The sequence below is a fragment of the Vipera berus genome (assembly GCF_964194415.1).
Source record: "Vipera berus genome assembly, chromosome: 4".
Lineage (NCBI taxonomy): Eukaryota > Metazoa > Chordata > Lepidosauria > Squamata > Viperidae > Vipera > Vipera berus.
Genome location: NC_138206.1, coordinates 55683042 through 55707986, shown reverse-complemented (window position 1 = coordinate 55707986; position 24945 = coordinate 55683042). Strand labels below are relative to the sequence as shown.

The following is a 24945-nucleotide window of genomic DNA, read 5'->3' as shown; positions in this document are numbered from 1 at the left end:
GCCACAACCACCTCCATTCCTATATTATATGTAACATATCTCATTGTACATATTTCTTAACTCTAAAGCTTGACCACTTCCCAGATCCATGTGTAAGAATCAAAAGATGATGTTCAGAGAGCACTTCCAAGCAATTGGTTTTTTGATACATACTTTAGTGATTGCATGATATTGTCTTTGAACAAATATTAATGCAAAACAATTTTCCAAAAGCACAGTTGTTTTGCCACCCTTGGAACATGCTGGATATGCTATATTCGCTTAACAACCACATGATTTGCTTAATGACCAAAGTGACTTACTTTATTTTATGTAAAATGAAGTCAGGTCCACATGATTACCCAATTAATGACCACAATGTAATGACTTACAACCAAAATTTTGGGCTCAATTGTGATTGTTAGTCAAAGTGTCAGGACCCACTTCAATCCCACATCTTAAGAAAGCAAAACTCTTGGAAGTGATTTCTTCCAACAGGAACTTTTATTAAGAGTAGTTGATAGCAGGCATAATAGACACGATCTGAGATTTCCCGCACAGAACAATAGGTTAAGGTATTCCCAAGCAAGACCCCACCCCATAGTCCATCCGGCCAGTGTGGGACGACCAATCCCCAGGTGTTAGGTTCATCATGGGAAAAGGGGAGATAACATCGGTCCATCTCCAGATCACACAGCAATGGTTGACGGCTCTTCACACCTTCCTCTGGGATCATAGAAATAAACCAAGCACTGAGGTTACATTCTTAATTCCTTCCCTTGTTCTTGCTGACAGTTTAGGGAGATAAATTCAGAGGGAGAGATAGCGCAGGGGAGCAAGATGTTACATTGTAGCAGATAGAGGAAGCAAAGGCAATAAATGAAAGCAAAAGGTTACATTGTAGCAGATAGAGGAAGCAGAGGCTATAAACCTGTGGGCACATCCCTCCTCCCCCTCACCCATGGAAAGATGATATTTGCTTTTGGGTTAGAGGGGATAGATAGAAATGGAATAGGAATGGGTTCTGACACAAGGGCTACCTGTAATTCTACAGTCTAGGCAGCTCATCTTGTGCACATAAGAATCTGTTTTCCTCTTGGAGGGATTTCTTGCTTCACCCCTGCCTCACAGGCATTCCACTTAATTTAATAACATGCTTTTGTAATTTTTGCTTCAGGGAAAAGGTTTCCTGTGCAATTTTGCTGGATGGCAGAGTTTACCGCCATTCACGGTGATTGCTGGAATGTGGTCTTTATACAGTTGACTCCACAACAGAGACCGGGCACCATTCTGAACTAAATGTTTTTGAGCCTCCACAGTGTGTTAGTTACTAGCTTTAAAAATTAGTGTTTCATTGGACCTATGCACTGTATAGTCCAGCACATCTTAATAATCGATCCCACTTCCTACTGTTATGGCTTTTTTTAATATTGCAAAACATTTCTTCTCACAAATACTTACCAAGAAAATGATTCCCAGTGTGATTCTTTCTTGGCTGTAGAAGAGAATGAAAGAATAACACAACTATTTGCTTATGAATTTATAAAAAACCAGTTTGTATTGCTCTACAAAATCTGATTGAGAATGTTTGACACCTGCTGCACTATCCAAAATGATTTGTGTTCAACTGTACAATGTCTCTGGCCAAGCAGTGATAACTGTCTAACAGCCTTTCTCCTAATTAAGACAAATTAAATGTTCTGAAACAGCACAGCTGGTGGGAGTGCAAAATATAGGAAATTCACCTTTGCAAGACAAGCCTGCATGCTGCTTGGATACTATTTAGAGGAGAACCTTCTAGAATTAATTTGACAAAGTTTACAATATGACAGACATGAAATCCTATGCTGCCATGCTATAAGAAAGATAAAATGCACAGGAAGACTAAATAGTACTATGCTGTGCAAAAGAGGCAAGACTATTAGATTTGTATCAGCAGTATTTAACCATAAATGCTCATTTCCCTGATTTAAAAGGTTTCCCCAACATATAGATATACTATAAATATTTCTCTCCAACATTTTCATAAATTATAACCAAGGTTAAGGTAAAGGTTCCCCCGCACATGCGTGCTAGTCGTTTCCGACTCTAGGGGCCGGTGCTCATCTCCGTTTCAAAGCCGAAGAGCCAGCGCTTGTCCAAGGACGTCTCCATGGTCATGTGGCCGGCATGACTAGATGCCAAAGGCGCACGGAACGCTGTTACCTTCCCACCGTAGTGGTCCCTATTTTTCTACTTGCATTTTTACATGCTTTCAAACTGCTAGGTTAGCAGAAGCTGAGACGAGTAACAGGCGCTCACTCTGCTACGTGGCACTTGGGATTTGACCCGCCAAACTGCCGACCTTCTGATCGACATGCTCAGAGTCCTAACCCACTGAGCCACCGTGTCCCTAATAACCAAGGTTATCCTTATCAAATTGGCATACCACTAAGCAAGGATACTTAGCCTTCTAAAATGAGAGTAGAAAAATTTCTAGTTTTATAATTGGTGTAAAATACATAGCAATGGCTAAAATAATTGTATACATATGGTACAGAAGTTTAACTAAAATTAAGCAAGAGTGGTTTCCATATATATTATATTTCATGCAGCAAGGGAAATATAAACATCTAGACTACAGTTTCTAAAGTTTATGCTAATAAATACTATAAACTGGCTGGAGCACAAGAAGAAGCAGGAAGTAAGTGATTGAATACTTATCAATATTATTTTAGTAATTTATTTCTTTTTCCTTTTCCTTTTTCTTTTTTGGGTAATTATAAATAATAATACATTGGGGATATGACACTAAGCTGAAATATATATACACACAAAAACATACATACCCAAACTTGGTGCGCTGCTTTGGTTATCTCTGCTAAAGCTATACTGAGTGTTAATTTTATAAGTAACAACATTTTTTTCACTTATTTGATATTATCTCTTCTAGAAATATATATTTGTTTCAATGAAATAAATGGTGGGGGGGAGGGACTTGAATAAAAATAACTGCCCTCTCAAAAGTGGTATGGGGTGACTGCTTGAAATCTTTTAGAGGTTCTCCATGTGCATCAAGCAGCTGATTACCAGTGGCGTAGGGTGGGGGGTGCAGGGGGGCGGGCCGCACCGGGCGCAACATCTGGGGGGGCGCGCTCGCACTGAGCTGCTCAGGGAGCCCCAAGGGCTGCACAGAGTCGGCTTGGCTCCGCTCTCGAGCTGCTCTTTCTTGCAAAGCGAAACGAGTCCGGCAGGTGAGATGGGCGGCCACATAAACTGAATAAAATAAATAGAAGCGGCCAACTCTCCGCCCAGGCTCAGGCCAACCGCAAGCGCCCCGCAGGCGCCCCGGCAGGCTTGGCCGAGCGAAGACGGACCCGCCGGCCGGCTGGCCTAGCTTTGTGCGCATGCGTGGCTTTATTTAGCGGGGCTCACGTGCGAGCTTGAATGCAGCGGCTCTTGCAGGTCGGAGCCCCGCCCAGCCGCCCTCGAGAGGGACCCGGAAGCATCCCACATGCGCGTGACTCTTCTTGGAAAGTCTACGCCACTGCGGGGCGCGTCTTTTCGGCGGTGCCATGACGTCACCGGGTTAGGGGGCGCAAATTGCCCCGGGTGCTGACAACCCACGCTACGCCACTGCTGATTACCCCCCAAAATGGATTTAGAACTGAATTTTCCTTTTACTTACAACTCATTTCAATCTTGAGTGGCAAACACTAGAAAGTGACAGGAGGGATAATTGCAAGAGAGAAGAAAGAAACTGAAATGAATAGTACCATTCCCTCTGTTCATTAATTATTTTGCAAATATTTTCTGCATTAGTTAAAAGAATCTTAGGGAATCCTGACAGTATCCGGGAAAAGAAAAAGGGAAGTGTTAAACATTGTGTGTTCATGTATGCAAACAGACATGCCAACAGCCTCTGCTTCTTCCTTGCAAACACTGTCTTTTCATTATCGCTTTCATTTGTTAGAGGAAAAAGTAGCTGAAGTTTTCAGAGCAATGTCTCTGGATATATTTCAGCTACATTTTAGAATCAGATTGCATTGATGCTCTTCACATGAGAAACAAACTGTCATAGTTCTAATAAGCAAATTAAAATGGAAGAATATTTTTCAGCTCCTTTAAAATTTTTGTTGTAGTTTTATTTCTTTGGATAATTGATATTTTTTTTAAAATGCTGGAACCCTGTTTTGTTGTTAGTACCTGCATTGCTTCCTACTTCGATTCAGCACTGCCTAGCTGACAGCTAAAATACTTTTGTGTGGGAATACATCTTAAACACTGCACATGAAATATATAATAACCTTGTCTACTAGGAGATACAATTAGCATGTTCAAAATAGAGTGCAAGTGTGTTTTGAAAAGGCATACTTTGAAGTCTGGGCACTGAGATGAAGTTAGTCTTTGTAGCTGTAGATTGTTTTTATTGTTTCAATAAATAACTTCAAGAAATAAAACTGTTACTTCTGACTGAAAGTTGGATTTCATGGGCAGAAGACCTAGAGTAGGGGAAGCCCCCTATACATCGCTAGGAGCCTGCATAGTTCCTTTCTGTTAGAAGAGAAATTTTAAACTAGCTGCTTAAATAGTAGATAGTAAGGTGAACGTTAATCAGATTCTGTGTTGAATAAACTGCTAAAATGTATACTATAGCAGTAGAAAAATTATTAAAAAAAATATTGTTAGGCAGTAGCTTAATTCTTCTACAAATAGTTCTAAAGCACAAAGTAAGGTTCAAAATAAAGGTAACATTTAAAATGAACTCAATTAAATGAGGTGAGGTGAGGTGAATTAGCTCGTTCAACTAATAGGATATGGTGGTTTACATTAGTGTACAAAACATGTTTTACTTTTCTACTACAAAGCTACAGTAATTTATGGAGCTGAGGGCGCTGATTTGTTGCTCCCAGCTGACACAAGGCAAATTGATTAATGGACTCCAGCTCTGCTGCTTACCCAATGAACCCATTTGTCAGTTTCACATTCTTTCACATTCTTTTTCAAAATCTCAAGCTTTTTTATTGTTTATTACCAAAAACAAAACAGGATTCTTCCATATGTTTTTATCAAGAAAAGACACATTAAAATTCTCATTAGTCAAACTGCTAAGGCCTATTTAAAATGGCTTTACACTGACTGGCATCATATAAACTGGATAATTTTACATACAGAAAATACTTAATGCTATGTGTAATGTATTGGCCACAACTGTTTTAATATCTGACCTAGACTGCTGTATTGTTTAATGGTTGCTGTTACTGAAAGTCAGACTGGCTGCCTCCAAGCTGATAATTAGGCTTGGGGCGGGAAACTGTTACTTTAAACCTATTGGTTGCTGCCTAGAGGCTAACTATAAATAGCTGTGCAGCAGCTGCTTTTGTTCTGAGTTAATAAACTTGTTTTCTGTTTCAACACTTTGTCTCGCTTAATGCCTAAAAGGACTGAAGATATAACAATGGCAATGAGGATAGGATGTGCTGCTTCATCGTAAGAGTCTGAAGTCACTAGGGGGTGAGGCCAGCTCAGAGCCTGGCAGGAACTACATTTCCCCCCTTGGTCTGCCAGCAAGCCATGCAGGAGACCACCTCGCCAGAAGGATCTGTCCTAGGGCCTACACAGAAGCCAGCAGCACATAGGCATTGTGAGCATGAAACCACTAACTACTGTATGGCAAAGGTCAGAAAGCTTAAAGAATTCAATGTCACACACCTGGAGAGATGGCCATCCTACATTTCCCGCTTTGAAAATTACCTCCACACCAACCAAGTCTGTGAACATGAGTTGAAGGCCGCAACCCTCCTCTGTGTGTGTGGCCCCGCCACCTTCGACATTGCCGAGAACCTGGTTGCCCTGATGCTGCTTGAGTTGGTTACCTACATGGACTTGAAGAAAAAGCTCCAAGACCACTTTGACCACAAATTGTCCATCATAGCATGGAGGCACGCCTTTGAGCAGAGGAAACAACAGCCCAATGAATCAGCAATGGAATTTATCGCAGCCCTTTGGCAGGCGTCTTGACTCTGCAATTTCACAGACTTGGAAGAAAGACTAAGGGACTGTTTAGTCTGTGGACTAAAAAATCGAGAGCTCCAGTAAAAAACTCTTCACAAAGGAGACTCTCTCACTACAGGAGGCCTTGAAGGAGGTCATGGCTGATGAAGCCATTGGAGGGGCCGTTAAAACACTACAGCCCTCCAAAAGCATGCCGAGCGCTGAAACTGTCCACCACAAGGATGCTGAGCAGATGGAAAACACCAATTCAGACTACAAAGTCGACCAGCTTCAGAAGCAACCGGAGAAGGGACCACAGCCAGCTGACAAGGCAGTTCCTTTTCTTAGATGCATGGGCTGTGGAGGCTGCCATCGCCGCTCGGAATGCCATTTCTAAACAGCAACATGCCGGGCATGTGGCAAACCAGGCCACATTGCCGCCATCTGCTGAGGTCACCAGAAGGACAGCCCACCTGAAGACACATTCAGGACAGGTACCGGGGGGCCGGGTCAATACCGAGTTAGGTTCTGCTCCAGCCAGAGGAGCATGTTCCGCACTGGTGCCCATCACCCCCTTAAGCCTAAGCTTCGACTCCAAGTCAAGCTTCAGGGAATTCCATGCAAAATGGAACTGAACCCTGGCTCAGCCATGTCCATCATCTCCCAAGTAACATTCAGGCAAGTATGCAATCGCAGCAACGGATGGGCCAAACTCCGGCCATCTAATTTACTGCTCACTGACTTCCAAAACTCCCAAAGGTGAAGCCACACTTCTGGTGCAATTCAAGGGTTTTCAAGGTCCACTAGATGTCATAGTGGTGGAAGGCAAATGCATGAGCCTCATAGGCCTTGATTGGTTTGATGCATTGGGCATTCAAGTAACCGGCATTCACAGGACACAAGCGGCAGACCTGTCTTCAGTCTACCAAGAATTTGCGTATATTTTCAGTTCAAGCCTAAGGGAGTACAAGGGTCCTCTGATAGCCCTCAAGCTTGATCCTTTGGTAACGGCAATATGGATCAAGCCTCGTAGAGTGCCTTTTGCTCTAAAACCTAAAATAGACGCAGAGCTGGACAAGCAGATCAGACAAGGGGTATTACAGCCCATAGACAGTGGGTTGTGGGAGACCTCCATAGTAAGACCACTTAAGGCCAACGGAGAAGTACGCATATGCACTGACTATAAGTGCACCATTAACAGGGCACTTCAACAGCATGCATACCCAGTGCCATTTGTCAGCCATATTTTGAAATCATTGCAAGGTGGCCGCATGTTTGCCAAATTAGATTTGGTGCAGGCCTAACAACAGCTGCCCATGGACGAGGCCACGGCAGCTACCCAAGCCATTGTCACCCATAGGGGGGCTTTCAAGGTCAAGCGGCTACAGTTCGGGGTGAGTGTAGCCCCAGGGCTTTTCCAAGGAGTAATGGAGCACATGTTCAAGGGCATCCCAGGGGTCTGTCCCTATTTTGATGATGTCCTCATTACCAGGGAATCAGCAGAGATTCTGGATGAATGGCTTAGAGCCGTCCTTCAGCAGTTCCATGATGCAGGACTTAAATTTAAAAAAAAAAGTAAGATTGGGTGGAGTCAACCGAGTTTCTTGGGTTCCGCATTGATCCCAATGGCATTCATTCAGCGGACTCCAAGCTAAAAGTGATCCAGCAGGCCCCAAGTCTGAAGTCCAAGGGAGAGCCTCAGGCCTTCCTGGGCCTTCTGAAATTTTACCACGCATTCCTCCCACACAAGGCCGCAGTGGCAGAGCCACTACACCAGCTTTTATATAAAAAGGCTCAGTGGCAGTGCACCAGTGTCCACAAGAGGAGTTTCAAGGCAGTCAAGGAACTGCTGTCCTCAAACTCAGTCCTCACACATTTTAACGAGAAGCTGCCTGTTTGCAACGCATGTGATGCATCTCCCTACGGGGTTGGGGCTGTGTTGAGCCATTTGATGGCTGAGGGAAACAGACTCCCATCACCTATTATTCCAGGACTCTGTTGTCCACAGACCACAACTACACTCAAATTGATAAGGAGGCTTTGGCAATCATGGCAGGAGTTAATATGTTCCATGACTACTTGTATGGCCGCCAGTTCATGGTCTTTACAGACCACAAGCCTTTTCTAACAAACAGACACCTCAGATTCTGTCTCCTCAAATGCTGAGGTGGTCTGTCTTTCTTTCAGCCTACAGCTACAGGCTGATTCACAAACCAGGCAAAGAAATGGGCCATGCAGATGGCCTTAGCAGGTTGCCCCTGCCACATGTGGAGCCAGCTCCAGCTCCAGCTGCACGCATCCTGGCTATCCAGTATTTATTTATTTATTTATTTATTTATTTATTTATTTAATTAAATATTTGCTGGAGTCTCCCCTTCACGCTGGGGACATAGCTGCTGAGACAGCAGCTGACAAAACACTGAGCTGTGTGCTTAACTGGGTACACACAGGATGGTTGGACCAGAAATTCTGGTCAAGGGCCAGAATTTCAGTTTCTTCATGATAAAAAATGAGCTTTCAGCTCATAAGGGGTGCATCCTTTGGGGACGTAGGGTCATAGTCCCGAGCTCCTTAAGGCCCACAGTTCTTGAGTCTCTGCATGAGTGCTATCCGGGAATAGTCTGGATGAAGGCACTTGCAAGGAGCTACCTTTGGTGGCCAGGGCTAGATAAAACTATAGAGGCCCAAGTACAGACCGGAGATGCAGCAAGCCCCTGTCCACTGATGGGAGGACACTCACACACCATGGTCAAGAATCCACATCAATTTTGCCAGGCCCTTTCAGGGACAGCTGTTTTTAATAGTGGTCGACAGCCACTAAATGGTTAGAGGTTGCACCAGTTCCCACTATGACTACTGCCAGGACCATCATGGAACTGTGCCGAATCTTTGCAACACACGGGCTACCAGATGTGTTAGTCTCAGACAATAGGGCTCAGTTTACCACTGCAGAATTCCAGTCCTTCCTCAGGGCTAATCTAATTAGGCATGCCACCTCGGGTCCCTTTCATCCGGCCTCAAACAGCCAAGCGGAACACATGGTCTGCACAACCAAGGAATCCCTGAAATGAATCGTCATAGGAGATTGGTACCACAGATTGGCAGATTTCCTACTCTGCCAATGCACAACTCCCTGCACCACCATGGGCAGAAGCCCAGCCGAACTCCGATGGGGCAACGATTGATAACCTAGCTGGACAGGCTACACCCTGACTGAGTTGCCTCGGACACTGCACAGCCAAAAGCACCAAGAAGCTTGCAAGTTGGTGACCCAGTTTGGACCCGGAATTACAGGCAAGGGGCTTTGTGGGTGGCAGCAGTGGTTGTTAAGGTGTCAGGACTACTCTCTTATGAAGTGGTCCTGGAAGATGGGTGAGTCATTCACCGGCACATTGGCCAGCTGCGTCAGAGGCTAGTAAATCAGTCACTGGCTCAGGATTCTCAAGAGGGCTGCACATAGGGTCTGTGCAACAGCGGCCCAACAGAGGAGCTTGCACAGTCCGACAGAAGTCTCAGTCAAGGAGATGTGTGAATGGCTGTAGGAGAGTTCCCTCTGGACACACAAACTGTATCCACTGAGCAGAACTGGCAAACTGCGCTGAATGCCAGCCCGGCAGATTTTGCTGCACAATTGGACTTTGGTTTGGGCCCACCGGGACAGGCCAGCCAAAGGGACTCGAGTCAGCCCAACTCCACTGGACCTCAGAGTCCTGGTCTACCCAGCCTGGCAGGTGAGCGGGTAGACTGGGAGAGCCCTGCAACCCCTACATGTTCAGAACAGTCAAGAAGGCCACCTAAATATTTGCAGGACTATGTCAAACAGTTGATGGTTTGAGCCACCTAGGGGGAAGGGGTGTAATGTATTGGCCATAACTATTTTAATCACTTGCTTAATGTCTGACCTAGATTGCTGTATTGCTTAATGGTTACTATTACTGAAAGCCAGACTGGCTGTCTCCAAGCTGATAATTAGGCTTGGGGCGGGAAACTGTTACTTTAAACCTATTGGTTGCCACCTAGAGGCTAACAGTATAAATAGCTGTGCAGCAGCCATTAGGGCTGCTTCTGTTCTGAGTTAATAAACCTGTTTGCTGTTTCAACACTTTGTCTCGCTTAATGCCTAAAAGAACCAAAGATATAACACTATGCATTTGTGATTGATAGGTACAGTACAGATAGCAAGGGACAAAAAGCTCTTAATAAGTCAGTCTTTCACGACTTGGCACCCTCCAGCTACAAGGGGACTGCAGCATTCAAAATTCCTGGCATTAAACATTTAGTGCTCAGCACATTGCTAGAATAAGAACAATTGCATTCTGCCATCTCCCACTCATATACTCCATACCAGGGGTGGGGATTAATTTTCCCAAAGGGCGCATGAGAAACTGGGACTGTTGTGCAAGGCTGACACCACTCATTCTCCCCTAACCCTCATGACACCACAGGCCAGATGGGGACAGTCAAAGGGCCAGAGGTGGCCTATGGGTTGTAAAATGATCAGATAGGCTCCATAGAATTCCATTCACAGGGATATACATTTTTAAGTCAGGGGTCTTCAAACCTGGCCCTTTTATGACTTGTGGACTTCAAGCTAGCTGAGGAATTCTGGGAGTTGAAGTCCACAAGTCATAAAAGGGCCAAGTTTGAAGACCCCTGGTTTAAGTAATGGTTTTATAAGGAAGGACATTAGATAACACTACTCAATGTCTAAAGCCCCTATGACGAAACTTTTCCTAGGAAGTTGGGTTAACTTATCATAAAGTTAAATAATTCTGTGTATAAACTTCAAAAAAAATCTTTTTTTAAAAAAAAACCTGTGTTCTGGTAGATTAATATGTAACTGTTTCCTGCTGTCATTACAGCTCCCCACATTTTGGTTTAAAGCAGGGGTTGGCAACCTTGGCTCTTTTATGACTTGTGGACTTCAACTCCCAGAATTCCTGAGCCAGCCATGCTGAGGGGAAAGGGAGAGGTTTCCATGCTGAGCCATGTGGCTCAGGAATTCTGGGAGTTGAAGTCCACGAGTCATAAAAGAGCCAAGGTTGCCTACCCCTGGTTTAAAGTAATATTTAAAAGTAGCACATCTGCCAAGTATCAAAGAATCAGTTTCATTTGAGAGAAATGTTGCTTCATTCAAAATGTAACATATTGTCAATAAAATGTGAGTTCTGCCAGATAATTCAGATCAACCAACCTGAAAATGTGTTTATTTATTTATCTATTTATATTTTGTGTTTCTAGATCACCGATCTCCCTCAAGGAGGGACTCTGGGCAACGTACCAGGAATTGTATGAAGCTTTTAGTTAGAATCAATTACTTTATTAAGTATGGCTTACATAATTTATCCTCATTGTCTACATCATTTTTGTCTCTTGAGCTTTGAGGACAGGAATGTCAATTATGGCAACAACTTGTTATTAGCTATCATTAAGCATCAGAAATGCTATCTATGAAGCTATGACAAAAGAGATTAAAAAGAAGCACTGAATTTAAAATGCAGTGGTTATAAGGATCCTGATAATCAATTGTTGAAAGTAGCTTCATTGTACAGTAGTATGCAATAAAGATTCTTCTCTAGCTGTGCCAGGTTGAGTATCTGAGTAATTTCAGCCACATTCTGTCCAGGGAACATGACAACACACTGAACAACAAAGAAAAAAAAACTAGCAGAGAAAGACAAGACTCTGAGCTAAAGACATTCTCTTGCACTGTTTCATTGCTGAAAGGAAATTGTGAGCTTTGCTTTGCAGTTCTCTGGTTCCTGTAAGATTTGCTTTCCTTGAAAACAGAAAAATAATAATAAATAAAAGTATGGCTGAGCAAACTATATTAAGCATGAGTCAATAGATGGAGCTCAAATACACCTTGCAGCTCTTCTTTTTGAAATATATATTTTAATAAACTTGTTTGTGTAACTCTTGGAGATGATATAAAAGTTAACATTTGTCCACCTTATTCCATTCTGCCAATTCATTTGCAAAGAATTGATATTTGATTCTGAGGTAGTGTAAGGTCTGGAAAGCTGCCTGAGAAGCCAGATTTGGATAATTGAGGCAAACAGATCTAAACAGTGCTCTGAGAAATCTTGGAGACACCAAGAAAGTGTCTCTAAGAGGCAGGCTGCAAAGAATACACATGTGTATGACATGAGTAGAAGACATGTCATTCCAAGTTACTTGCTGATTATTGTTATACTGTAACAATAGACTGTTTCTAGAATTATAAAACAAGAAATATTCTTAGAAGAATGCCTGAAATAGTTGGACCCATAGAAAAAACAGAGATCAAAGTTCTAAAGCAAGTATTTTGGAAAGATACAAATTGGGATTTTCCCTTATGCCATTTTCTTAAGCATAAGTTTATTTGATCTTCCTCATCGTGATCATTGAACTGGTTTTGCAACCCATCTTCAAAGCATGTTTAATACGTGGGAAGTCCAAAGTGCATTCCCTTAGGTTATCCTGACAACCAGGGAAAAGAAGTTCAACTTCAGACTGAAACAAAAAAGACAGGGAACGTGACCAACAGCCATTCTTCCAAATGAAAAATAAAGGACAAGCACATGCATTGCATGAGTTGAGGTGAAAGAGTAGAAATGGAGCTGATCTTTTGGGGAAAGCCAGATCACAGAGTTTTCTCTAATCCAGTGTTTCTCACCCTTAGCAACTTTATGATATATGGACTTCAATACCCAGAATTCCCTAGCCAGCTTCCATCCTATCTTAGACCTCCATCTGTCTAATCTATGAAGTGCCAGCATTGTTTTGCAGGCATATACCATGCAAGTTCTGGGAAGAAATCAATTCTCTCTCTCTCTCTCTCTCTCTCTCTCTCTCTCTCTCTCTCTCTCTCTCTCTCTCTCTCTCTCTCTCTCTCTCTCTCTCTCTCTCTCTCTCTCTCTCTCTCTCTCTCTCTCTCTCTGTAAATTAAGAGTGAAGGTTTCTGTATTTAACAAAGGAAAAAGTAGGAGGACTTTGAACGTTACATTTTAATTAAATTCCTTGCAAGCTGAAAGGGTATTACAATAATGCATACTTTCATTATTTGATACCAAGGGGTATAATCCTTGCACAGGTGCATTGTCTTTGTATTACAATTTGGATTAAAATATAATTATTCATCTATCTGGTGTTTTTATAACATCTAGAGGGACAGCTATACTGATCTGCTTGAGAAAAAGAAAAAGACCTTTTCAATAACTTAAAGTTTAGTAGATTTCATAAAGCATAGATTTTGTGGACTTGTGCCATAATAAACCTAGAAGTCTTAAAGTTGTCATAATCTTAACAACTATGAACTATGGTGCTGGAGAAGACTCCTGCGAGTCCCTTGGACTGCAAGGCGATCAAACCGGTCAGTCCTAGAGGAGATCAATCCTGACTGCTCTTTAGAAGGCCAGATCCTGAAGCTAAAACTCAAATACTTTGGCCACCTAATGAGAAGGAAGGACTCACTGGAGAAAAGCCTAATGCTGGGAAAGATCGAGGGCAATAGAAGAAGGGGACGACAGAGAATGAGGTGGCTGGATGGAGTCACTGAAGCAGTAGGCGTGAGCTTAAATGGACTCCAGAAGATGGTAGAGGACAGAAAGGCCTGGAGGAATGTTGTCCATAGGGTCGCGATGGGTCGGACACGACTTCGCAGCTAACAACAACAACAATCTTAACAAAGTCATATAATTTGACTCATGTCTCCCAGGCAGAGAAGGAAGAAATTCATAAGCAACTACAAAAGAATACAAAAAATTATTTGAACAAACAATACACATAACCAATAATATTTGCTAAATAGGAATGTCAATATTAGCCTATTGAATAATGTGCTGACGTGCAAATCAAGACACATTGCAAATATTTTCTATATCTTCTGTCACTTTGGGGTTATTATTATTATTCAGATTTGTTGTGTTTTATTTTGCTTTACAAGATTGGCTTTCTCTAGTTCTAGTAAAGAAGAACCATCTTGCAGGACGTTTACTGTAGCCATGATTGCACTCTGTTTCACTGACTCTGTTGTACTTGAAAATTCAGCCAGTGTTGTTGTTACCATGCCCTTGATGTAGATTTTGTACTGCTTTTTAATTGGATGAGTTGTTTTCTCTGATGGGAATCCTATATGTAATTATTTGCTCTTCATTTTGTTCATAGTTTTAATGCTAACTACAGTATTTATATGTTGTAGGCTACCAATGTGATTGAGACTGAAGTTTGATTAAATAAATCTGACTCCTAGGCCCAAATCAAAAGGAGAGCTGCAGGCATTCTTGGGTCTCCTAAACTTTTATCACACATTCCTACCTCATAAGGCAGCAATAGCAGAGCCCCTCCACAGGCTGCTTGACAAAAAAGCCCCTTGGAAATGGACTAACTTACACGAAAAAGTTTCCAAGATTTGAAAGCTCTTCTATCAGAAAAGTCCACTGTAACTCATTACATAGAGTCTAAACCTGTATGTCTTGCATGTGATGCATCTCCTTACGGGGTGGGGGCAGTCTTAAGCCACATAGAGAAAAATGGGAAACAGGTTCCTATTGCATTTTACTCTAGGACATTTTCATCTGCTGAGCACAACTATGCACAGATTGACAAAGAGGCCCTGGCCATAGTTGCTGGAGTTAAAAAATTTCATGATTATTTATATGGCAGGTGATTTCACTGTCTACACTGACCACAAACCTCTGTTGTTCACAACAGACAAACAAACCCCCCACATACTATCTCCAAGAATGTTGAGATGGTCTATTTTTTTGTCTGCATACAATTTTAAATTAATTCATAAACCAGGACAGGAAATGGGCCATGCTGATGGCCTCAGCAGACTACCACTGCCACTAATGGATCCTGATCCAGCTCCTGCTGCTAGAATACTGTCCATACAGGATATACCTGAGTTTCCCCTCCATGCAGGGGATATTGCTGCTGAAACTGCCACAGATAAAATTCTGAGTAGAGTGTTATCTTGGGTATACACAGGCTGGCTGGAAAAAAGTCCAGGCTCTGAATTTCAAAGTTATTTTTTCAGGAGGCATGAGCTGTCTGCACATAAAGGCTGCATTTTATGGGGGAACAGAGTCATAATTCCCGCTTCCCTAAGGGACAGGGTCTTACACTCCTTACATGAAGGCCACCCAGGCATTGTCAGAATGAAAGCTTTAGCTGGGAGCTACCTTTGGTGGCCTGGCCTTGATAAGGCTATCGAGGTTCAAGTCCGTGGTTGTTAAACATGCCAAAAATCTAGGCCTGAAATACCTCGGGCCCCAGTTCATAGGTGGGAGGAAACACACACTCCCTGGTCTAGGATTCACATAGACTACGCTGGGCCTTTTCAGGGGCAACTTTTCCTGATAGTAGTGGATAACCACTCAAAATGGCTGGAAGTAATTCCAGTTCCTAACATGACTACTGCTAGGACCATCCAGGTGCTGAGAAAACTCTTTGCAACACATGGGTTGCCTAATGTTTTGGTTTCTGATAATGGGGCCCAATTTACTGCTGCTGAATTTCAGGCTTTTCTTAGAGCTAACCTCATCAGACATGCAACGTCTGCACCGTTTCATCCATCTTCTAATGTACAAGCTGAACGCATGGTGAGGACAACAAAGGAGGCACTCAGGCGCATTATCACAGGTGACTGGCATCACAGATTGGCAGATTTTTTTACTCTGCCAGCATTCTACACCTTGCACTGCTACAGGTAAAAGTCCTGCTGAACTATGTTGAGGGAGACATTTAATTGGGAGTCCTCCTAGATTCACAGCTTTCCCTAGAAGACCACATAGTAGCTGTGACTAGGGGGGCCTTCGCCCAGGTTCGCCTGGTGCGCCAGTTGCGGCCCTATCTAGACCGAGATGCCTTACATACGGTCACTCATGCGCTCGTGACCTCTCGTCTTGACTAATGCAACGCTCTCTACATGGGGCTACCCTTGAAGACCACTCGGAGGCTCCAACTGGTACAGAATGCAGCCGCGAGAGTTGTATTGGGAGCTTCCTGACACTCCCATGTCACACCTTTGCTCCGCGAGCTGCATTGGCTTCCAGTTGTCTTCCGAGTGAGGTTCAAGGTGTTAGTAATGACCTACAAAGCCCTACATGGCATGGGTCCGGAATACCTTGGGGAGCACCTGCAGCCGGCGTCAACTTCCCTCCGCCCAGTATGCTCCCACAGAGAGGGCCTCCTCAGGGTGCCACCGGTCAAAGAATGCCGACTGGTGGCCCCCAGGGGGAGGGCGTTCTCTGTGGGTGCACCGGATTTATGGAACCATCTTCCGGTCGAGCTCCGGATGGCGCCCGATCTCCGCTCCTTCCGGCGCGATCTTAAAACCCATCTCTTTAAACAAGCTGGCCTGGCCTGATGGGACGGGGTGGGATTTTATAAATGGACTTCAATTTTTAATCTGTATTAATTTATTATGGGCATTGTTTAATTACTTTTTAATAATTTTTAATTTTTGTATCTTGTTTTTATGTATTGCCCTGTTCACCGCCCTGAGTCCTTCAGGAGAAGGGCGGTATATAAATTAAATTAATAAATAAATAAATAATAAATAATAATTACTAAACTGGACAGGTTGCATCCAGATAGAGTGGCAACAGAAGCCTCTAGACCAAAATCCCCGAGGGGCCTGTACATGGGTGATTGGGTTTGGGCCAGGAACTATGATCACGGGAATTTATGGGTTCCTGGTCAGATAACCAAGGCATCTGGTCCCCTATCTTATGAAGTGGGGTTGGAGGGAGGGCGACTGGTCAGAAGACACATCGACCAACTCAGGAAAAGGTTTCCAGAATGGTCACTAAGTGAGGACTACAGCATAAGTCCCTCCCAAAGTCCTTAAACTTGCAGCCAAGACATCCCTCACTGGAACCACCAGGGTTTTCCCTTGTCAGCAGAGGTGGAATTTGAGGATGAACCGGGAAGCACGGAAGTGCAACATGGAACCCCTTACCAAGCAAGCCAGCCAAACCTCAGCAACCGCTGTGCCTACTCTGCAGAACAGACTGACTCTGGGGTGGGCCAACCTGGTGAGGCCAGCCAGAGCATTTTGATTCCCCTTGACACTGGAGCACAAAGGGACATGGGTCTACCCAGCCCGCTGGGTAAGTTGGTAGACCACAAAGTGATGGGAACTCCAAGACATTCCTCAAGGCCACACAAGCCTCCTGTGTATCTCACGGATTACATTGTTAAATAAAGAATGTATTGTGTTGTGAAACTTGTACCACTAACTACAGAAACTTGTGCATTGTGAAACTGCCTTTACTGCAATGTAAGCCTGTTCATGAGATGTTGTTTAAGCTCATTGTAGTTCTAACTGCATTGGTAAGCTTGTTCAGACATTGTTAATGTCATTGTAGCCACAGTGAATTTATGATTTAATATTTTTTATTATTTTTATTGTTATCACTATAGTGTTGGGAGTTGATTAATAAGTCTTGACAGCTGTTAAGACTATTCAAGGGTGTCATAGTCTGATCTAAGAGGGGAGAAGTGTTATGTATTTGGCTTGTGGTGTTACACCACGTGCGTTGCTGGAGAGGCTAATGGCTCTCCAGCAACCCAGACAAGCTGTCTCCAGGCCTGCAATTGGTTAGCTCAGGCGGCAAGAGTGGGTTCAACCCTATTGGCTGCCGCCTAGGGGTTAGTCTATATATTGTGGTTGGTTGCGGCCCAAGCCTTCAGTACAGTTCCAGCAAGAATAAAAGCATGAGTTATTCTGTACTCAGCCTCGTGTCATCATTCCTGCTCCCAAGAGCCCACGACTTAACACAATTTGTCATCAGTCTCACACCTCCGCATTTTCCTAATCTGCCTTGTAGATTATTGGCCCAAGAATGAGACATAAAATATCTCTGAACATATGTCATGAGGTGATAGTTTAGCCTTTCATTATATCAAAATTTCAATATTGTGTACTGCTATGTTTACCTTCCTTAGTGTTACAAAACATATGTTTTCTGAAATCTGCATTCCATTCTTTGTGCATTCTCCTACCTATCAATTATCCATTTACCCACAGATTAGTAAGCAAGTAAACATTACAGTCATTTTCATAGCTCCTATTTATATGCTTTATATCCTTAACATCTGCATTGTTCATCCAATATAAACTGTCATGGATCATGAAACTAAACAGATAATTTAACTTAGCTTTTAATTCTGCCTTTTCAGCCAAAACATATTAACTTCATCTAGGCTTTCAAACCAGCATAATTTCTTCAGTCTAGAACAAATCAAACTGAAGTAATATTTCTTTATCTTGAAATAATTTTTATGAAATATAATAATATGCCACAGAACTAAAATTTAATGAAATCTCCTTTTGAGATGAGAGTTTTGGATATTCAGCAGAGAATCAGCAGGTGCAGGAAGAACTGCCCTTTTCTCTCAAAAAAATCAAGACTCTTTGACAACCAGAGGGCATCTCCACTGTTGATCTCTACCACTGTTTCTACTCTCACAAAAAAAGCAATGTGAGCTGCTTACAAATGTCCTAATGGCCACCAGCTTCAAAACATAAAGAACCATAAAGCTAGAGGCAGGAATCTTGCCAATGGAGTAGAGGCAATGCTCACCAAGAAGAAAACAGATTGCTCCAAAATTCTGTAGAGTGGCAATTTTGTAGTGCAATCTGAGATGAATTCTAGTTGGTGATTCCTAAGGAACTGGATAAGGTATTTTTTACTGTTATTTCAGGCAAAAATAGGGACCCTCCCTAGTTTTTTGGAATGTAAAGATGAGTGGGGAGAGATGTGCATTCAGACTCGCAATATTGTGTTTAATGTAATTACAATAAAGATAGAGCTAATACTCCTGGGTGTGCTCCTTGTCTGGACTACCTTGTAATAGCAGTCATCATCTATAAAGGCCTACATGGCGTTCAGCTGGGTTATTCAAGGGACTTCCTGTCTATTGGTATCTTATGATACATCACTTGTTTGTATCTTATGATTTATGATTGTAACTATCATTTATGATCTATGACTTATACTTTGTTGTTTGTATGAGAGCTTATGCACCAGAGACAAATTCCTTGTGCATCTAATCATACTTGGCCAATAAAGAATATTCTATTCTATTCTATTCTATTCTATTCTATTCTATTCTATTCTATTCTATTCTATTCTATTCTATTCTATTCTATTCTATTCTATTCTATTCTATTCTATTCTATTCTATTCTATTCTATTCTCTGCCATCTCTTAGGACAGGGCTTTTCAACCTTTCCACCCATTGTACCACTTTTAGGATATGGCAACCTCCGAGTACCACCAGGCGCCTAGCAAGGTGTCAAAAACTTGATGACCAAAAAAAAAAGGAAAAAAGTGATGAAGTACAGGTAGTCCTCAACTTACAACAATTCACTTAGTGACTGTTCAAAGTTACAATGGCACTGAAAAAAGTGCCCCCCAAGCTACAGCTGAGCAAGACACCCATCTGCCCACCCAGCGGCGCTCCTCCTCCTGTCCAAGGTTTTCATTGTTGTGTTGAGGATTGGCAGTGGGGATAGGGTGGGGGGTTGGTTTTTATTCCCCCTGTCTGCTGGGTGGTTGCAGCAGGTTTTGGTCACTTCACATGACCCTGGGACACTGTGACCGTCATAAATATGAATCAGTTGCCAAGCATCTGAATGTAAATCACAAGATCCTGGAGATGCTGCAACATTCTAGCTGATCCGCGCTTCTTCTGGGCTCAGCAGAAGTGCCAGGATCAGTGCCAAGCTCCAGCTTGAGCCTGGCGCTGATCCTGGCGCTTCCACTGAGCCCTGACAGCCCCAAAGAAGCTATCCTATCCTATCCTGGTGCTTCCGCTGAGCCTGACAGCCCTGCAGCTCCAGCCATCTCTCACTCAGGCTTGTGTGGTGCTACCACTCCCCTCCCCCACTACCACTTTTCTAGGATGGTCGCGTACCACCTGCCAGGTGCCAATGTACCACAGGTGGTATCCATACCACTGGTTGAAAAGCCTTGTCTTAGGAAACATGTCTTCTCTGTCATTGGACCTAGCCTTTGAAGTAGCATTTCCCCTGAAATTCATGTGACTCCTATGGATTTCTCTAAGCTGTTGAAAACTTGGCTATTTTCCCCCATCTTGAGTATTAAGGCAGTCCTTGGATGTATTTTTTACTTTATCTAAAGAACTGGATCCCATCTTCTTTTGTATTGTATTTTTATTGTTTATTATATTGTGAACCACCAAGAGTCAGTTTGGAGATGGATGGCACCTAACTATACATGCATATATATCAATAGCATGCATGCTTAGAACAAATTCCCTTCCTTCTCTCAAAAAGTTACTTAAATTCTCCAGTATCTTCAAATATACTTTATCTTCATCAGACCAGCAATGATGCTGTAATGGTCACAAAACAAACAAAAACAGTATAACTGAAAATTGCTTAACAAATGCTAATCACTTATTAACTAGGAGTCCCTTTAATGATATATCTAATTAGCAAAAGTTGAAAATGCCTAAACCTCTCTGTGAAGGTGCTTTTTCCCCCTGGCCTTTGATGGAACCCAGAAACACTCGATTACATGAACTTTTACCTTATACTAATAAGGCACAACTGACATTTTAAAATAAAAAACTAGTATGTTAATCGTCTTACTATCTCAACATAAAAATCAGATTCCATATGCATGATTGCCCCAAAATTATTTGTTTGCTAACCAATCAATTTAGCCTTTCTTCTCAAACAGAAGAATTATCTGCTCATGTAAACATATATAGAAGTTTATGACTTTGAAAATATGAGCAGACAACACACAAAATCCAAATATAATCTAAACATTAAAGTACGCGAATTGAATATAAATATGACCTTTTTTCATTCTGCCTTTTTTATCAAGAGATCAAAATTTGGATGTAAACATTTCTAACTTCCAGTTTTTAATTTAGATAGTAACGGATTTTGTAAAAAAAAATATACTAGAAATGAGCTAATAAAGTGAGACTGATGCAGTTAGATTACAGTATCAAGATGGTGGAATCTCATAGACAGTTCCTCAGGATATTTGTCTGAAGAGAAGAATAGATACATACTAATGAGGGACATAGATGTTAAGACCATATATGCCCTAGTATCATTTGATATTGATCAAGATTGAAAGTGTTAAACTAATGCTTGGGTAATCCATTTGGAATGTGTTAATGGACAATTAAGGAACAGGAACTAAGAAATACCTTTGAGATTATCTACTCAGTGGAGATGAATGGGTGGGACATGTGAAATAACAATTTTCTCATAAGATGTGCAATAATAAAATTGCCATACTGTGAAGCTTTTTATGTACTTTTTACTTCATTAGCTTGTAAAAGAACTTTACATACAAACAGGAACTAGCACAAATATATCTAATAAAAAACATATACAAGCTCTTTGAGCTGAAGGGGAAATGTATAACTAAATGGCAAATAAAACAAATGTATTGCTTTTATTATCATTCCTTACCACTAATTTTTAAAAAAACATTTTAAGAATGTTCCATCCTATGACTTTGAAAAAGAAGCATTGTAATAATTGCACATTTTTGTGCATGCCTAATCTATGGATTTTTGCACACAAATTTCCATAATAAAATGCTTCTTCATCATTTTTTCCACTTCTTTGTCTACACTGTTCCATAACATATATATGCATCCTCCTGTGCAAGTTTGGTCCCCCCCAAAAATACAACAAAACATTTTAAGTAGTGTGAATGCAAGAGAGTCTTTACCTTCCCATTTGCCTATTGATTCAGAAAACGTTTTTTGTGTGTAACAGGCCTGGCTTATTCTCAGTGACATGGTTTTGTTTAAGATTTATTGGTTAGAAAAGAATGCAGAAGAGCATTCACTGATTCCTATCCACCACCAGCCCAGTGAAAACCCAATTTATCTTGTTTGAGAGAATCTCCCAAAGTTAAAAGGGGAGGATGGTAAGGATAGGAGAGAATTGCTCTGTCAGTGAAATTTTCAATTCCTTGCACATAGTCAGAAGAAAGAATGACATTATATGAAAAATGCTAAAGCAGAGGAAAGATTTCAGCCCAGCTTGCAGCTTTAAATTTGCTTATATATCAGAAGATAAAGCAGTAACAGCTTCTTCTGCCAACTCCTTCCCCCAGGTTCGCTCTCAATTTTAATAACAAAATTTCAGGTGCGCTACATCTCCAGGTTGCAATCTAGTAACTCCATCTGTTCCTACATTTATAAGTTGTCACAGGCGTTGGCTGCAAAAGCATTATTTACAAATGAATATAAATAAAATCTTTTCTTTCCAGACAATTGGCTCCAGCATCCTATGTTATTTAATATGAGAAGTGTTTAACAACTAAATAAGATGCCAGGGTCCTTACTTCAAGCTGTCTATCACTACTCTTTAATTATAAAATTAGGCTAATTAAATATTAGACCATTGCATATTTTCATTATCACTCTTGCTTTGCAGATCCTAAAAGGACATTGTTGTCAAAATATTAGCTAAAGGAATTATATTTAAATCTGCCTCAACTTAAAACAAAATCATTTCTTTTTGCAGTAATATTCTCTCCTTTCATTTTTGTGTATTCAGTTAAGTCAGGTGTGCTGTGGAGCAAAGCAGTCAAGGTTTTTTTATTATTATTATTATTTTGGCTAATTCTGGATCATCTATAGTCACACATTCCTGATTGTTTGAAGACACCATATAGTGGAGAGTTAATGGAGTGTTGGCTTCCGCTTGTGAGATGCCCAAGCTTTCTTGTTAGTGTTGTGATTCAGGGTCAGCCTGTGGGTTCGGCATTTGGGTCGGACGATTCAGAGGAGGAGGAGGGGGGTGTTGGAGAGGTTGCTGAGGGGGTTGGAGAGCTTGCTGATGAGAGCCCTCAGCCAGGCCCCTCCCACCTGGTTACGACGCAGACCCAGCTGTGTGAGCCTGACAGCGTGGATGAAGATGACCCACAGCTGGCCCTGTTCAAGGACGCCCGACACAGGAGGCAGTCAATCAGGAGTAAACAGAGGAAGGCAATGGGGCACCTCAGAAGGAGGCAGAGAGAAGCCACGCCCTGAACTGTTTAAAAGGGGAATGCGTGGGAGGGCTGGTTTGCTGAAGGCAACCGTTTGAATAGTTCCTGTTTCATGGTTCGTGTCTTGTTTTGCTCTATTTGCTTTTGTGTTCATAAATTTGGCAGGCTTAGTTCCAGCCTCTTGCCTTCTTGTAAAAGGGGTTGTCCCTGCCTTATCTGCAGGGCCGGTAGTAGGCTGGTACAGAACAGTTAGTTCTTTTGCAATGTTGTATGTACGGGATCCTGATAGAGATACAATTGGACGGGTGGGGGGAGTATGCCAGGTTTGTGTATTTTTGGGTGTCTATAGAAGTGTGGGAAGATAGGTCCACTGCTTCGCATCTGCCACTGTTTTTCTTTGGCAATTTGGCCTTTCGTAGTGAGCTGACTGAGAGTTCTCTTGATCTGGTTGTCTAGCTTTTGTATTCTAGTGGTGTTCACAGGGATGTAGGTTTCTTTGTCCTTGAGTATTTCTTTTGCTTTTTGTTGGTATTGTGCTCCGTTCATAATCACTGTGGTTTGGCCTTTTTCTGCAGGTAGGTTTCTGAGGGCTGCTCTGTCTTCTGCTGTAAGTTGATTCTGTTCCTTGGTTGTTCCATCAAGTCGCTCATGCATTGATCAACCAAGATTAGATTACTGTAATGTATTCTAGCATGGAGCTGGTCCAGAAGGCAGTAGTGCGGGTGCTGTATTATACACAAGGGATCCCACTAGTTGGTGAAATGAACTGGTTACCAGTTAGCTTCTGGGTATAATTCATCATGCTGATTGATGTAATGGGCAAAAAAGTTACTTTGAGGGACAGGAGGAAAAGCTGTTACCAAGACAACAGTCAGATAAAAGAAACCTGAGTCTAGTGCAAAACTGTAACCTGAGAAAAAATCTCAGACATGACCCTTCTTAGTTCTCACAAAGATAAAGGGCATAAATGTATTCAGACTATAAAGTTTCTGTTATTATAATCTTATAATAAAAGTAGCTTTGGCCTGCATGACTTTGGTTTCCTAGTCTGGTAAACTTTTAACATTATTATGTGTTTTATTTACATTATGTAATATATGTTTGTTTAAAGTCATTTAATGGTTACAATGGAAGATCGCATGTTTGACAGTTCTTTGACAGCAGACAGCTCCACACGCGGCTACCACTGACAGCTACTGATAACAGCTGCGAGCTGACAGCTCCATACGCGGTCGCCCGGGATTGGTCAAGAACGGAAGCGGCAGGAAAATCCACAGACAGGGATTGGCCAGGAGCTCACCAGAGGGACTATATAAGGGGTTTTTAAAATGCACTAAGCTGTTCCTGTGGAGATGAATAAACAGCTGATTGCACCCAAGCCTGCTGTCCCTTATTGACCGGGAACCCACCATAAAATACTACACATTACTTCTATTATATATGTGACCCAAGACAATTCCTCTTCACTCAGTGCAGCCCAGGCAAGCCAGAAGATTGAATACTCGTGATATATAGACCAAAGATGTGAGCTACCCAGGAGATGAAGGGGACACAAAAAGTATTTGCAGTGTTTATCTTTTTTCTTTCAAAAGCTGGCAACAGATTTTTATCTAATCATTGTTTCTTTTTGTTGATGTGAGAGCATGAATGCAATCTCAAATAATGGCTTTTGCTGTATTCCATACCAAAAACAGTGATATCAAGTCCCTAGTATAAGGGGGGGGAACCCTACCATCTCCTTTCATTTGCTTAATAAAATAATTGTTATTCATCAAAAGTATATTTAAAGACCATTTGAAAAATGTATATATTATCAAATGAGACTGTTAATTTCATGAAAGCATGATGATTGTGATGATAATTACCTTCCATCATGAGCCCTGGTGGCGCAGTGGTTAGAATACAGTACTGCAGGCTACTTGTGCTGACTGCCAGCTGCCAGCAGTTTGGCAGTTTAAGTCTCATCAGCTCAAAGTTGACTCAACCTTCCATCCTTCTGAGGTCA

At 42.0% G+C, this 24945-nt stretch overlaps 1 long non-coding RNA gene across 2 annotated transcripts in view; it reads right to left on the bottom strand.

Annotated features, from left to right (window-relative positions):
• Positions 1-501: 501 nt before the first annotated feature.
• Positions 502-24945, bottom strand: part of LOC308667706 — a 45705-nt gene continuing 21261 nt past the window's right edge. For both annotated transcript variants that reach the window (XR_014026348.1, XR_014026349.1), the window contains 2 exons: positions 1441-1474; positions 502-705 (listed from right to left, as the gene is read on the bottom strand). This is a non-coding gene — a long non-coding RNA (uncharacterized lncRNA). The remainder of the gene's footprint in view (positions 706-1440; positions 1475-24945) is intronic.